The following is a 16,970-nucleotide window of genomic DNA, read 5'->3' as shown; positions in this document are numbered from 1 at the left end:
CCGATCAGTTAAAAAGCAAATCTGTAACTGGTGATAAGAGGCAGCTGATGAGTCGTCTATCAACATTAGATCAGTAAAGGAAATGCTGAGTCTGGGTATATACTCAGCATTTCCTTTACTGATCTAATGTTGAGACACCACTGGCAGTATAGCCAGATCTCTTTTGCTACTTTAGTCATATTTTTAAAGTTTGTACATGTGCGTATGTTTTTATAAACACGCTCCGCATTGGCTGAATTAAATTCAAGGAGAAAATACCCATGAAAGGCAATGTAGTACTATTAAGAACTAGATCTCAGACTTACGTGGGTACTGACCCCAGCTTCACCAAGGGTTGAGGGACCACTGACAAGAGGTTTAGCCTATTCGAGCCTCGGTTTCCTCATCAGTGAAATGGGGATAATTATAGAATCTACCTACAAGGGTTAGTTGAAAACTAAATGACAAGCATCTCTGGGGGAAATGGAAAGTTATCATCCTCCCCAACCCCATCACTTGGCGTGCAATAAATGTTTAAAACGTGCTAATAAATAAGATTCTAAGTTGATCTTCACAGATGAATTAGTAGGGAATGAATAACCACGGTGAAGAAAGGTAGCTCTTTCAATCGGGGTTTCAATCGGGGAGAGAGACAGAGGGAGAGACAGAGAGAGATTGCAAAGAAGGAAGTGGAAGATTGTAACAGGAGAAAGGTCTGAAGGAAAGTCAATATAGAATATAGTCCTAAAAGCCATTTGTGTCCAGGTTTGCGTTTACTTGTGAATATGTTTACTGATGAATTCTGTAAGAGGATTGGCATCCGCTTACTTAGAAGAGGAAGAGGTTGGGGGCGGGGGGTTGTGCAGCAAGGTGGTAAGGGAAAGGAGGAGGGAGAGGAAGGGTAATGTAGAATCACATCGCGTTCTTTTTCAATCTTTTTTTTTTTCTAGTTTATTTAATTACGTATATTGGTGTCTGATAGGATTCAGGACATTGTTTTTCCTGCAAATTTGTGGTTAATCTCTATTAATAGGGTCATTGGTGAGCTATTAGTGGTCTTGTAGTTTTACCAAGTTTATCTCATTCCTTTCTGTCATGTTTCAAAAATGAGGGACTCATATTTGTTGACAAGGATCAACAGAAAGATCCCCCATTGTGGCATTAATTTCTCTGGTCCACTGCATAGTGAGTTATAGCCAATTCACTATGGACAGTTGTTCAGGATTTGATGGCAAATACAATAGAAATTATGTGGTTCTTTCTGTTTATTTTCTCCCACTGCACATTCTGAGTCATGGGGTATTAAAATATGGATCTCTCTGCTTGAAATTTCTTCCACTAATTTAGGTCCCACAAATGCAGTTTAAAAGTTAATATTTGGGGGAAAAAACAAAATTTCAATTAAAATTTTTTTCTATAGCAATTATTTCAATAAGTTGAGTTTGTCAAAAAAGAAAACAGAATTTACTAGATTGACTGCTTGTTTTGTTATGTAGAGGCTATAACATTTCCAAAGCATTTGTGTTCTTGTTTTCCTTGCACTTTGATATCAAATATTGTCTTCTCTTTTAAAAAAAAAATCACTATTTTAAACAATGGATCATAAGCATAAAATATTTTTTTCTATGGCATCATCCCTGGAACAGCTATAACAAGATGACTCCAGAATGTGTCTTCATTCACTTATTCACTCATTCCAGCTTTCCTCCAAAATGATGAGTGAATATACACCCTTATGAATTATAGGTTCCCATTCCTTTTTTAATTTTTTTAAATGTTTATTTATTTTTGAGAGACAGAGAGACAGACTGCGAGTTGGGGGGCAGGCAGAGAGAGAGGGAGACACAGAATCTGAAGCAGGCTCCAGGCTGTGAGCCGTCAGCACAGAGCCCGATGCGGGGCTCGAACTCACGAACTGTGAGCTCATGACCTGAGCCGAAGTCGGACGTTTCACTGACTGAGCCACCCAGGCTCCCCTATAGGTTCTCATTCTTGCTTAGTGGAAAGGAGGAACATCCAAGAAAGGGTTATACAAAAATCACATTTGGGACATCTTCTGGTCCAGAAGCAGCTGCCCTAAATCCTTCCTGAGACCTGTAGGATTAGGCAGGGCCACAAAACAGGCAACTCATGTGGAAGGACCTCAGGCTGGGAGGCCGTCTACTCTTTTGGGCGCAAATCAAAACCCAGATGATTTCTGCCTGCCACTGGTCAGAGATGGAAAAGCACGCGTTAATCCCAGGCAGCAAGAATCTGACGCACCACTATCATGTCTCCTCATTTTGGCCCAACTGAATATGTTTAATGAAGAAAGACCATGGTAGTCAAGAGCTCCAGCAGTCTTGAGCTCTGAGAGGAAGCATATTTTAAATGTCTTCACCTCCTGCAATGTCCGGCTAAATCGTATGCACTCAACAACAACAACAACAACAACAACAACAACAACAGCTTTTATAGTTATTCTTTCCCTTGACTTACAACTCATCCCATTTTGCTCTTTCCATGTTGCTTATGCTAACGACTTCTCCCCTTCTAACTTGCTGCTCCTAATTCATAGTGTGCTGGGAAAATCTTATGTCCGAGCTTGTTAGAACTCTGTGTGGACTGCAGGTAAAGAGATGCTCCGAGTGGTGTTGGCTCCGGAGGCTCACGTGTGAGAAAAGCTCAAGCATTTCAGCCTTGTGGTGTTGACTTTTGGCTGCCGGGAGGATGTTTTGTTTTGTTTGGGGGTTTTAATGAACTTCCTGGTTTTTAGTGGGCATTGAGGTATGGTGGGTGCTCTTTGGAGAAGTCGGGTAGTGGGAGATCCAGAAGCCTTTTTTAATCTATCTGAGCTCAACTCTTAAATCTTCTTTTAAAGCAGGTCCCAGATTGTCCAATATTCTGGAATAATTTCACGAGTGAGTATTCTGAAGTAACTGGAGCCCAAGTCGACTTTTAAAACGTTTCTTCTGTTGCTATTCACTTGTGAGAAAATATTGTTCTCTAGGCTGGTTTTTTTGCTGGAGTGTAGTCGTACCTTCTTCAGAACTCAGGTACACCACCACTAAGTGATTCCAGTAGACACAGTGACTTCCCTTTGCAACCCTGGGAAGTCAGATATTGTGTCTTGTACTTCCCTGGGAGCTCTTTGTTACCTAGAAAAGTCTCTTTTACAAGCCAGGTGCTAGATGGATGTGTTGATCGATTGAAGAAGGTGTAGGGTTCTTCATGACACTATGAAAATATAAAAAAAAGTACTTAACCTACGTGGATTCTCCATAGACAAAGAAGCCAAGATTGCTTTTTTTTTTTTAATTTTATTTTCAAGTAATCTCTACACCCAACATGAGCTCGAACTCATGACCCTAAGATCAAGAGTTGCGTACTCTACTAACTGAGCCAGCCAGGTGCCCTTGATTTCTTGATTCATTGATTTTGATGGGCCCTTTAAACAGCTAAGATGGATAACTCAGCATTGCTGTCAATGCTTCCTATAGACTTTCCAGCAAATGCACTTTAATAAGAACTTAAAAAGGGAGATACTGTAAAAGGTTTAGAATCCGTTATCCTAGCCCCCTTATTATATTTGGCTGTGATCTGTTAGTTCAAACTGGAGTACACTATAAGCACATATACTATGATAGATCTGCTTGATCTTTTCTTACTTGTCACTGAGTTTGTTTGCTTAATATAATAAAGTCATTATTATTATTATCTTAAGCTTCTAGAATGACTTCAGCCCAAGGAGCAATTTGAAAAGAATAACAACAAAATACCCTCTCTGGCTCACATTCATATACTTTATTGATTGCAACCCACTAGTACCTATTCCAGAATGCCCTGGAATTCGCTGTGTTTTTTTGCCTGGTTGTTTGAAGCTATGAAAAAAAAAAAAAAAAGAGGGATCTTCTACTGGCTAACAGCATTTAATAAGTGTGTAGACTTGGGACAGGGAACATAAGACAAGCAATAACAGAGGTAAGGAACCAGAAAGCAAAAGGGCACAAGTAGGAAGAGAGAAATGGGGGCAGTTGGTTAGGTGTCTGACTCTTGATTTCTGCTCAGGTCATGGTCTCACTGTTCGAGCCCCATGTCAGCATCTGTGCTGACAGCCCAGAGCCTGCTTGGGATTCTCTTTCCCGATCTCTCTCTCTATATATATACATATCCCTCCCCTTCCGCTCGCTCACTCTCAAAATAAACGAATAAATAAACTTAAAAAATTTAAGAAGAAGAGGGAAATGCATTGGGGTGGGTAATTCAAAGTGGTGATCAAAGTTGGTGACAGGCTTAGCAAGCCACAGGTGTCCTGAAAGGAAAAGGTGACACTTATAAATGAAGCAGTAGGAAATAAAACAGCTACACAGGAAAGGGACATGGCCCTTGGTCACAAGCTCTGAACATAACTCTCAAAGGCCAAAATTATGATATGACTTCAGCAGCCACTATCAAGCACTTAGTATATGCCTAATGCAGTCATCGGCCTTGGAGTACAAATGTGAATAGGACAGTGGTCCAGTTCTCAAACTACTCACGGCCTCTGGAATTCTCCAGAGAATTCTGGGAGTGGGTGTTGGAACAAACCATCCGTCTTGGCTTCAGGAAACTAACACATTCTGTGCTTGCGTGTCCGAGGATGAGAAAGGGGTGACGGGGGAGCAGAGGGAGAGTAGTGACACCAAAAGGTATTAATTGTAATAAGACCACTTCAGTCTTTCAGCCTGTAGTCCTCCACTTTCTGCTTTCGCAGTGATTGTGTATTCACCGATACACACACACTGAGTCATCGGGGGAAGAGTTAATTATAGGCAGTGCCTGCTGTTTTCACGACGAACTAACATTGAGAACAAAATGTCTACCAACAGGGGGCTGCTCAAATCAACGATGGTACATGTAATAGTCAGAGGGAGGGTGTTAGTCTCTATTTGTTGACATAGAAAATTGTTTGTGACATGTAGTTAAGTGAAAAAAATATTCAGAGTTCGCTTTCTCTAAAACAATTCTTTCTCCTCTTCTTCCTTCTTTTCCCTCCCTCCCTCCCTCCCGCTCTTCCTTTTTCTCCATTTGAGGAGATCGTCACCAAAATATTAACAATGCTTATCTAAGAGTCTCATTTCTGAAAGTCTCTGGGAAGCCAAGATTTTATTTTATTTATTCTAAATAATCCATGAGTAGAAAGAACGCAGGGGAGACACAAGAGGTTTGGGGTATAATTTCTCATTTGTGCTCAGTAAGAGTGATGAGTGACAGGGCTCTGTTTCCCATAGGCCCTGGGTTTATATAATATTCATTCCCGGAGGGAAAAAACAAAAAGCCGAACATAAACTCAAAGACAAAAACATGACTTTTTAAAGCGACAGGGCCCCTTTTAGATTAGTAGTAGAAAATAGCCTAATAATACAAGCATGCACCGAAAGGGCTCATACCGCTTGTAATTTGAAAGATATGTAAACATTTGCTAAATATCTGGTGGGTTATAATTAACTGGTAACTGTCGGGAGCGAAAACATTACATCTGTGTTAACAGAGATAACACGGTAACGTAAAAACAAGCATTTTGATTTCTGCCTATTGGGCAAAGTACACCAGAGTAAGTTGCATTTACCTACCGGGGTTCAGCATACGCAAGCAGACTGGTGTTTTCTGGACGAAAGCAACATGCGATGGTGGAGAGAACTTTTCTTTGGGAGGACAGCCTAGCTCAAAATTGTGGCCGGGTCACTGGCCCGTGACGCCTGACCTCAGCCAGTGTTCCTGACTCTTTGGCACGCTTACCTTACTGCCCGGAAAATGGGACGACATCAGTAAGGGGAGAAAGGAGCAAATTTTTTTTAATTATTTTTTTTAACGTTTATTTATTTTTGAGAGAGACAGAGACAGAATGCGAGTGGGTTAGGGGCCGAGAGAGGGAGACACAGAATCCGAAGCAGGCTCCAGGCTCCGAGCGGTCAGCACAGAGCCCGATCGATGCAGGGCTCGAACCCACGACCTGAGCCAAGGTCGGACTTGCAGCCGACTGAGCCACCCAGGTGCCCCAGAAAGGAGCAAATTTAATGCAGCATAGGAAATAAGTCACCGCCTAAAAGGTTGGAAATGATCGTTCTCACATATGTGCTCTGCAGAGTTTCCCCTATTGTTCTTGGACAGAACATTCTTATATCGTTACACTTTAGTGGCATACGTTTCATCTCCGTCTCTTCAGGAACTGCCCACAGGGATATAAATACAAAATGTCAGAATATGATTCTTATGCGATCCGCCCATTCTACAGGAAACAAGAGATAGCTATGTGGTGGGACCTAAGTATCAGCGATGTGTTGTCACTCCTGGTAACCACTCCAGTTATTGTTTTAGCTCCTGGCCCCTCGAACACGGACAGAGCCCTGAGCAGCCGTCCAGCAAGCATCTTCTTCCTCACATCCCTAACTTATGTCAAGATCCAGTGATAGCCTAGCCTGTTTAAGAAAAAAAAAAAAAATCGCATCATGAGTGGTATGTCTGCTTGGGATACTAACTAGATTTGAAGCTGACATAATTCAGCGGAATGAAATAAATCAGGAAGAAGACCCGAAATTAATTTAATTCTACTCACATACATTTTATTACAGGCAATTTTTACTTGAAATGAAATTAAACAGATGCACTAGTCTGTCACAGAAATCTGTGGAGTAAGTGCAAGTCTGTTCTAATTGTAGACAACATCTCCCCCAGGATAATGCTAACATAGTTTTACAAAAATAGTCACAAAATCTCCATTTTTTTTTTTTTGGTCTTACCTAGTGCATCATCTGTATCATCATCATGCTCTCAGGAGAATCATAGTCACGTGCTAAGTTTATTCTCAATAGCATTTCACACATCTGTAGAATTTTTAAAGCATTAGTATAAAGTATTTATTGAGTATCTGTAACATCCAAGGTGTAGGACACATATAAATATATGGCACGGTATCCATCTGATGGAATAGTATTCAGCCATAAAAAGGAATGAAGTGTTGGGGCACCTGGGTGGCTCAGTCGATTAAGCCTCTGACTCTTGATATGGGCTCAGGTCATGATCTCGCGGTCCGTGGGTTCGAGCCCCATGTCAGGCTCTGTGCTGACAGCTCAGAGCCTGGAGCCTGCTTCGGATTCTGTATCTCCCTCTCTCTGCCCCTCCCCCCCCCTCAAATATAAATAAATGTTAAAAAAAGAAATTATTAAAAGATCTATGAAAAGAATTTTAATCATTTTATTGATACAGAATTTACATATCATAAAGTTCCCACTTAGAATGTACAATTGAGTGAGTTTTAATATATTTTCTGTATCTTTGCAAAGTTTGCAACCTTCCCCACAGTCTAATTCCAGAACATTTTCATCACCTGAAAAGAAATCCCATGCTCCGTAGCAGTCTCTTCGTGTTTCCCTTTCCCCAAGCCCTAGACCACCACAGTCTAGTCTCTGTCTGTGTGGATTTGCCTCTTCTGGACACTTTGTGTAAATGGAATCATAGAACACGTGGCTGGAAAGTGGAGCTCTGAGAACCTGTGCTGGAGGGTTTCTCAACATTAGCACTCTTGGCATTTGGGGCTAGATAATTCTTTGTTATTATTATTATTATTTTAACATTTGTTTATTTTTGAGAGAGAGAGAGAGAGAGAGAGAGAGAGAGAGAGAGAGAGAACGAGTGAGGGAAGGGCAGAGAGAGAGGGGGAGACAGAATCCGAAGCAGGCTCCAGGCTCCGAGCGGTCAGCACAGAGCCCGATGCGGGGCTGGAACTCAGGAACTGTGAGATCATGACCTGAGCCAAAGTTGGATGGCGAACCGACTGAGCCACCCAGGCGCCCCTGGGGCTAGATAATTCTTTATTGTGGTGGGGCTGTCCTGTGCACTGTAGGGTGTTGAACAGCCTCCCTGGGCTCCACCCACTAGATGCCCATAGCACCTCCTCCCCAAGTCGTGACAGCCAGTAGTGTCTCCAGACATAGCCACATGTTCCCTAAGGGAGAAGGGAACAAAATTGCTCCCAGTGGAGAACCACAGACCCACAGTTACCAGAGAATTGAACTGGGTGTAGAGGTACAGGAAGTGGAGTCAGTACCTGGACCCAGCATGCAGTTGTGGAAAGACCGGTGTTTCAGGGTCCTTTTAGGTCCAAACATTGAGCCCCCAGTTCTAAAATTCTGTCATTCCTTTTAGAAATGGTAAAGAGGGGCGCCTGGGTGGCTCAGTTAGTTAAGCGTCTGACTCTTGATTTTGGCTCAGGTCATGATCTCACGATCCATGAGTTCGATCCCCACGTCGGGCTCTGCGTTGGCAGTGTGCAGCCTGCTTAGGAATCTCTCTCTCCCTCTCTCTATACCCCTCCCCTGTTTGTGTGCTCTCTCTCTCTCAAAATAAATAAATAAACATTAAAAGTTTTTAAGAAAAGAAAAATGATAATGGGTCGAATAGGGAAAGCAGCACAATAGGTATTTGGATGAAATTATTGTTCAAAAAATATCCAGTGGGGAAAAATCACCCATTTTTCAGATTATTTAAAAAGCATTGAAATGATTATGAAAAAAATAAAAGTAAATGGAATATGCCAGTGGTCTTCTTCATTATAAAGGGTTGGAACCATGCGTGCTGCTAATAATTGAAAAAGTATACAATTTAAATTTTGCATGGTCTATGTTAGAACCGTAAAGGTGTATTAATGGTTCCCAAGGAGTTTTGTTTAACTCAGTGCTAAAATTGACCCCTTGAGCAAGCAAAAAGAAGCATGAGATTTGATTTATACTGTGGCTAATGAAAACAAGTGGGCAATCATAGTTTAGTCATATCTTATTAATCTAACATAGTCTAAGGAATGGAGGAAAGAGAGGAAGTGTGTGGGCTTCAGAAATACGTAAATTTCAGAAAAAAATCACTTTATAAGCGTGACCTTTTTTCTGTTCCGAAATGCATGAGTGGAGGAGGCCCTCATCCTCCCTGGTAACTCATTTATAAATGAATGGGCTAAATCATGCCTTCCGTCCATTCTCATTCTCAAGATGTGCCCTGCTCAGACTGGGACTCTTAAAAGCCTTGAGGTAGTCACTGGCAGGTTTCCTGCTCTCAACTTTAAGGAGGTGTTTTCTCAGTCTGCCTTAGGCTGTGCAACCTTGACCATCTAGGACTTGACACCCTGTGTATGGCAGTGATAGCAGGCTAGTTAATTCACTCGGATTGTGTTTACAAATAGGTTGCCGTTACACGGTGTCTTCTCTATAAATACAATTACACAATGTTGCTTTTAGCTTTTGTTTATATCAGGGATATAATTGAGTGCCTTAAACTCACGCCGACTTAAATGTATTTAGGGGCGCCTGGGTGGCTCGGTCGGTTAAGTGTCCGACTTTTGATTTTGGCTCAGATCGTGATCCCACGGTTGGTGAGTTCGAGCGCAGAGCCTGCTAGGGATTCTCTCTCCCTCTCTCTCTGCCCCTCCCCTGCTCGCTCGCTCGCTCTCTCTCTGAAAAATAAAATAAAAATAAACATTTAAAAATTTATTTAAAAATACATGTTCTAAACATGTTTTCAAGATTTTATAACGATCTCTCTCTCTCTCTCTCTCTCTCTCTCTCTATATATATATATATATATGAATAATGGTGAAACATCTGAAGCCATATCATGGTAGAATTTCATGTGATCATTTTCCTAGCAACACTTCACAATCTGAGAGCAAGTAATATGGGGTCTCTTTGCAAAATGCTTCTGGGAAGGCCACCTCTGACTTCTTTAATGTTAATTTAGAAAAAATTGGTTTCACTGCAGACTATACTTTAGAACTACTCGTGTAGCTTTTCAATAGTACTCATGTCTGGGTCCCATTACACCTGGCTTCTGAGTCAATTGGTCTGAGCCTCGGTTCCAGCTCTCACTGTAGTTTTGAATCACCTGGGGACCTTTCAAAAACGTCGATGGCTAGGAACATCTCCGGACACCATGTTTCAGTTGAGTCTGATGGGGAGCCAGGGTTGAGATCCGTGGGATACGATCTCCCCGCCTGTCCTATATGTCTCTTAGACCTTTACTATATTTGAAAAGTTGTAGTTTTATCAACTTTGCCCGTATCGGCGTTTTTTTTTTTTTCTTTTAAGTGAACTTCCATTCAGTGCCATGGAGGGAATTAAGAACACGCAACACGATGACATTTGCAATCGATTATAAAATAGTAGAATCAGACCCACAGTTTTATCATGATGGCAGACCGCAGTGAGCACTCAGCAAACGTTTGCTGACGGTGGGCCAAAAAAGTGTTTCATATGGTCTCTTGGTTTTTTCATGAGTATTTCGTTTCAGACTGGATCTTTCACGGAGTCTGCATGAGGCTGCTAAAATGTTGATTCAATGAATGGGTACATTTCATGAACCACCCATCCGAGTGGGTTACTTTGGGTGCAGCTGTTTTGGTTTTTCCTTCCTCTGACTATATGGTTTTGTTCATGTAATCAAACAGAGCCAGTCGTTTGGCCGTTTTGTAGACACATTCTTTGTGTGGCCAAGAATCCCGTTTGCGGTGGCCACGCCATAACTAGATTTGAATGTGGAACAACCCAGCACACAAGTGCTAATTTGAATCAATTGTTCAGATTGCCAGCACAAAAACCAACGTGACCTCCACCACTGGGTTCAATTAGCAACCCTGCAGGCGAGGAACTGGGTTTATTTCATTATCATTTCCTTCATCCATCAACAACCCTCATCTTCCTGAACGATGAAATAATGACAGTTTCAAACTTAAGGCGTATTTTGTTCACCTTAACTTTCTACTTATCCTTTTTTTTCTGAGTACAAACATAAAACGTATTTACAAATAAATTCAACAATATAGGTATGCATTAGGCAGAACGTCAGAGTCCCTGGGAATCCCATCCTCAAGTGGACAGCTACTATTAACCATTTGAGGATATAATTTCTGGAACTTTCTGTGCTTACGCTAACACCTATTTCCTGTAGAAATCATAGTAGACACATTATCATGTCGTTCTACCACATCCTTATTTAATTTCATATATAGCGGTCACCTTTCCACGTTTATACAGAGTGGGTGACTTCATTTTTCTGGACGGCTGAACAGAATTCTATTGAGTAGACATCCCACCTCATAGTATATCTAGCCAACCATCCGGTGATGGACATTTAGGTTGTTGATGCTTACATATATAACGCGCGTGTAGAAAGCTGCACAAGCCTACCACTTAATGAGTTTCCACAAGGCGAACACGACTGTGCGGAAGATGAGGAAGGAACATGACCAGTACCCAAGAGGCCCCCTTGGACTCCCTTCGAGTCACTTCCCTCCAAGAGTAACTTCTAATCTGTTTTTCATAGCACAGATTGGTTTTGCCTGATTTTATACTTGGTATTCATGATTTCATACGGCACATTCTCTTTTGTGCCAGATTTCTTTTGCTCCACGTGGTGTCTGTGAGATTCATTCATATTATTGTAGATGGTTGGAGTTTGTTTATTCATTCTCCCCGCTATGTAGTATTCCATTGTGTGGTTATATTGCAATTTATCTGTTCTCCTTTGATGGACATTTGGCTAGTTCACAGAGTTTAGCAGTTGAAAATCATGCTATCATGAACATTGGAGCACACATCTTTTGGTGAACCTATGCATGCATTTCTATTGTTTTTACTCTGCTTTGCTATCAGGGATGGTGTTGAAATGCGTTTCTGTGGCTGTGTCTTGCACATTTTGTAAATATTTCTATCAAATGCATTCTTAGAATTGCTGGGTCAAATGGTATGAACAATTACGTTTTGAGTAGATATGGCAGAACTGTTCTCTGAAAATATTTTGACTTTTGAGCTCGGTCTGCACCCCAGGCAACCCACTGTGGCTGTGTCCCTTTGCTGTTGCCATTATCTGTGACGCAGATGCTGCTGTCGTGCTTTCTGGACTACAAGGCAAAGCTAATGAGAACCAGAATCTTCTTCCTGGCCCCTCTCAGACACTCCCTACTGGGCTAGTGCCTCTCTCGTGTGTCCAGTGAAAGGCAAAAACTAAAATGACCTAATGTCCCAGGATGCCAGGGTGTAGTGTAAAACTGCCAACTGCAATGCTTGAGCAAATTGATGCTACAAGATAACCTCATTTCCCAGGTGGAGCCCGAGCTTTCTAACCCGGAAATGAGAACCACATATCTTACCAGACAACAATGGCCCATTCAAACAAATGGCCCAAATGGCCCATTCAAAATGGCGGTCTTTGGGAGGCATGAGACTAGAGTAGTGTTTCCTAACGTTGAAACTCTTGACATTTAGGGTGGGATCATTCTTTGTTGTGGGGGTCTGTCCTGTGCACGGAAGGATGCTTAGCAGCACCCTCGGCCTCCTCCCGCTACATGCCAGGAACACCCCACCTCTCATCTGTGAGGATAGAAAATGCCTCCAGGCATTGCCAGATGTCCCTGGGAGGTAGAATCACCCCAGTTGAGGACCACTGGCCTACTGCTTACAGAAGACTGGCTCTAAATCAGATTATGTTCAGATTCTGGCTCCATCACTTTTTGTTCTGTGACCTTGGGCAAGGTACCTAAACTCTCTGTACCTTGGTTGGCTCATACATACATATGTTAATAGTAATACTTTCCTTAATCGTTTTTTTATAAAGATTAAATGAGATTCCTCTTGTGATGCATGTAGTACAGTGTTCAGCCTAAAATAGGTATTCAAAGTTGTTTGCCATGTTAGTCAAAATCTTTATTATTATTATCATCATCATCATCATCATCATCTAAAATCTGAGGTGGTGGAAAAACAGTATTCACTTTCTGGAAAAGGATGTGGCTTATGTGTATTTGAAAAACATCAAAGGACAGTGGGTTCACAGCTCTTGGAACAGGCAGTGGGAAATGTGGAGAAAGCATTATTTAAGTGCTGCAAAGGAAAACAACGACATTTTGTTGTACCTCTGTTCCTTCTCAAATTAGCATTTGTGGAAACCAGCATTTGTGGAAAATGGACTTTGGCAGCAGAACTGGGCACTTTGAGGCCCGTGGGGAAATATTTTATGGCATTCTTCTCGTTAATATGAAATTAGTAAATTTTCAATAGTTGGTTAAATGCTTTCATTTTAAACAATAAAATATGTTCCGTGCGAAAGCAGCCACATTGGCCTTGTTATTATTGAGTAGAGAATTTTATCCGTTATGAGCTTTGTTGGATTGATTTTCACCTGATATCCTTTCTTCCCACCAGAGGTCTAACTCAGGTCAACTTGGGTGCCAGAAAACGGTGTCCTCTTCTCAGTGGGAAAGAGTGGCATCCTAGACAGGGTTCCAGAGGAGGAATGTGAGGCCAAGGCTATACTTGGTGTTGCCAAAGTGCTTCTTGGCGAGTCTCTTCTTCCCTTTGGGTCTCAGATTTTCAATTGAGCAGGTGGGATTAGTTCAGCATTTCCCATCTGTGCTCTGAGCGCTCCGAGGGACGTGAAGAGATGTTCTGAAAGAAAAAAAAAAAAAAAGGAAAAGAAAAGGAGGTGAGAAGACACTCTGTGTTACAATTCTCCCTCTGCAGGACCTCTCAAGTTTTCTTTAGTTATTGTTTAATGTGACTGTTTAAGATGGGACTAACATGAACAACTTTCTCAAACTTACTTGATCATGAAACCATTTAGGAAATCCTGCTTTAGATGATTTATGAGTCCCTTGTAGACACAAATGTCCTGCTTCCTTCTGTATTCATTTTCTTTCACTGGTATGACAAAGCACCATGAACTTCGTGGCTTAAAACTACACACACCTATTATCTTACCACCCTGTAGGTGAGAAATCTGACACAGGTCTCACTGGAGTGAGATCAGGGAGACAACAGTCTCCTATTTTAAGGATCCATGTGTTTGCACTGGGCCCGCCTGGACAATCCAGGAGACGCTCCCCGTTAACTTAATCACATCAGCAAGGTTTCTCTTCCCATGTGAGGCCACATATTTCTAGATTTCTAAATTAGAGTGTGAACATCTTTGGGGGTCCGTTATTCTGCCAACCACTCTGTCCGTCCCAGTGGCTTCTCTATTTCTCGATGTGTAGAGCCAGAAAGAAGCTCAGGTGCTTGTCTTCCTCATTTCTTTGCTTCCTCTCTTGTAGCAGAGAATGATTATCTTGCGAGAGGTATTAAGTTCTTCTGGCTCCTCCCCCCAAGAGCAATGATATTAAAGAACACGGGAGCAATGAAAACAAAGCTATTGAACTAAGCAGTGCAACATTTTATTCTTAGCTTCTCTCCTGATAGAGACAAGAATATCTCCTTGAAATGAACTAGGCTCGGAACTGTACTTCATTTTATGGCAAATTACCAGACTAGATATTAACACTTAGTCATTGAAATTAAAAGATGAACATAGAGGGATTAAAAGAGTTTACTTGCTTTTTTTTGGTAGAGCCATTACCTGGCTAATTTCTAAAAATCAGCTTTAAATCAAAAATTAAAAGACAAATGCTACCACATTGTTTAAATTTTTCAAGATACTCATGATCACCATCCTGTGAAAAGAAAAGAAACTGAAGGACTGTGTTTCTTCTCACTGCTTGGTAAAAGCTCTGAGAGCCAATCTATACAAAGTGGAAACATTGCATGGGTTTGCTTATGGCTGTTGATATTTTCTCTGTCATGAAAGGAACGAGGTGGAAAATGAGTTTCACAGTAAAAAATATTTTTAGATCTTAGTGTTTCAACTCATGTTGTTAAGGTTTTGTTGTTGTTTTTGTTGGGCTATTTATAGAGTCATTGTATGACCCAGCAATTCCACTCCTAGGCATATACCCAAGAGAATTGAAAACATATAGTCACATGAAAATTTATACATGAATATTTACAGCTGTTTTAGTCATAATGGCCAAAATGTGGAAACAATCCAAATGTCCATCGACTAATGAATGCTAAAACAAAATTTGGTATATCCAAATAATGAATATTATTTGACCATAAAAAGGAGCAAAGTACTAATATGTGCTACAACATGCATGAACCCTGAAAACATGCTAAGAGAAATAAACTGGGAATAAAAAGCCACATATTGTAAAATTCCCCTTATATTAAAAGTAAAAAATAGGCAACTCCATAGATTAGTGATAGTCAGGGCCTGGGGTGCTAATGAGTTTAGGGTTTCTTTGGGGGGGTGATGAAAATATTCTGGAATTAAATAATGGTAATGCTTGCCTATATCTGTGAATATACTAAAAAAAAAAAAAAACAAACCCACTGAATCCTATACTTTGAAATGGTAAATTTTATGGCATGTAAATTTTATCTAAAAAAATTGCATCAGAACTTTGGTTATTTGGTCTGGCATGTAAGAAGCTTAGAAGTCACCACTTCCTCTAACAAGTACAAGTCTGAACCAACTGAAAAATCAACAGCTCTTCTTAGATCCATAGGAGAAGTGAGATCACAGGGCAAACTGCTGCCTCCAAATATTGGGAGAGACCAACAGGTGAATACAGAGAGTTAAACTTATTGGAGCAGCAATCTCCAAGGGAACCAGTGCTGGGGTAGGGAAACCTGAACTGTAATTGATGAATTGCTGGAGGCTTGGTGTGGACAACTCTAAGAGTTAAAAACTCCAGGGAGACCCAGTCATCAGCAGGCCCTTATAATTTTGTGGGTTTTATCTCCTGGATCTCCACCAGGTTAACAAATGATGAGATTAACTTTGTAAAAAATCTAAAAGAATTGGCAAAAAACCTCCTGGAGCTGATAAGCAATTGTAGCAAGGTTGTATACAAAGTTAACATACAAAATTCAATCGCTTTTCTATATACCAGCAATGAACAAGTAGAATTTGAAGTTAAAACAATACCATTTACACTGGTACCCCCCAAAATGAAATACTTAGGTATAAAGTTAACAAAATATGTACAACATCTATATGAGGAAAACCACACAACTCTGATGAATAAAAACAAAGAGCTAAATGAACGGAGAGAGATCCTATGTTCATGGATAGGAAGATTCAATATTGTCAAGATGTCAGTTCTTCTGAACTTGATCTATAGATTCAAGGCAATTCCAATCAAAATCCCAGCAAGCTATTTTGTGGACATTGGCAAACTTATTCTAAAGTCTATATGAGGAGGCAAAAGACCCAGAATAGCCAACATAATAACAAAGGAGAAGAATAAAGTTGGACATGACACTGCCTGACTTGAAGACTTAGTATAAAATGGCAGTCATCAAGACAATGTGGTATTGGCAGGAGAACAGACAAATAGATCAGTGGAACAGAATAGAACACCCAGAAATAGACCCACATAAGTATAGTCAGGGATCTTTGAGAAAGGAGCAAAGGCAATACAATGGAGCAAAGATGGTCTTTCCAACAAGTAGTGCTGGAACAACAATAGATACCCACAAAAAAATAAAGATGAATCTAGACATAAACTTCATGCCCTCCACAAAAATTAACTTAAAATGGATCACAGACCTAAATGTAAAATGCAAAACTATAAAAATCTTGAAAGATAACACAGGAGAAAACCCAGATGACCTTGGGTATGGTGATGACTTTCTAGATACAATACCAAAGGCACAGTCCATGAAAGAAATAATTGATAACCTGGACTTCACTAAAACTAAAATCTTCCGCTCATGAAAGACGATGGCAAAAGAATGAGAAGACAAGTCACAGACAGGGAGAAAATATTCACAAAATATACATCTGCTAAAGGACTGCTTTCCAAAGTATACAAAGAACTCTTAAAATTCAACAACAAGAAAACAAACAACGTGATAAAATATGGGCCAAATACTTTAATAGCCACGTCACTGAAGAAGATACACAGATGGCAAATAACTACCTGAGAAGATGTTCCACGTAATATGTGATCATGGAAATGCAAGTTAAAGTAACAGTGAGATACCACCATGTACCTACTATAAAGGTCCAAACCCGGAACACTGACAACATCAAGTCTGGTGAGGACACCGACCAACAAGATCTCTCATACATTGCTGGGGAACATACAAAATGGTACGGCCACTTTGGAAGAC

At 40.8% G+C, this 16,970-nt stretch overlaps 1 protein-coding gene across 4 annotated transcripts in view; it reads left to right on the top strand.

Moving 5' to 3' along the window:
* Positions 1-16,970, top strand: part of ARHGAP6 (Rho GTPase activating protein 6) — a 451,443-nt gene that overhangs the window by 340,329 nt on the left and 94,144 nt on the right. The gene's annotated exons all lie outside the window — the stretch shown is intronic.

Source organism: Prionailurus viverrinus, chromosome X (genome assembly GCF_022837055.1).
Source record: "Prionailurus viverrinus isolate Anna chromosome X, UM_Priviv_1.0, whole genome shotgun sequence".
In the NCBI taxonomy this organism is placed as follows: Eukaryota; Metazoa; Chordata; class Mammalia; order Carnivora; family Felidae; genus Prionailurus; species Prionailurus viverrinus.
The sequence above is the reverse complement of the archived record's forward strand: the minus strand, read 5'-3'. Positions and strand labels throughout refer to the sequence as shown.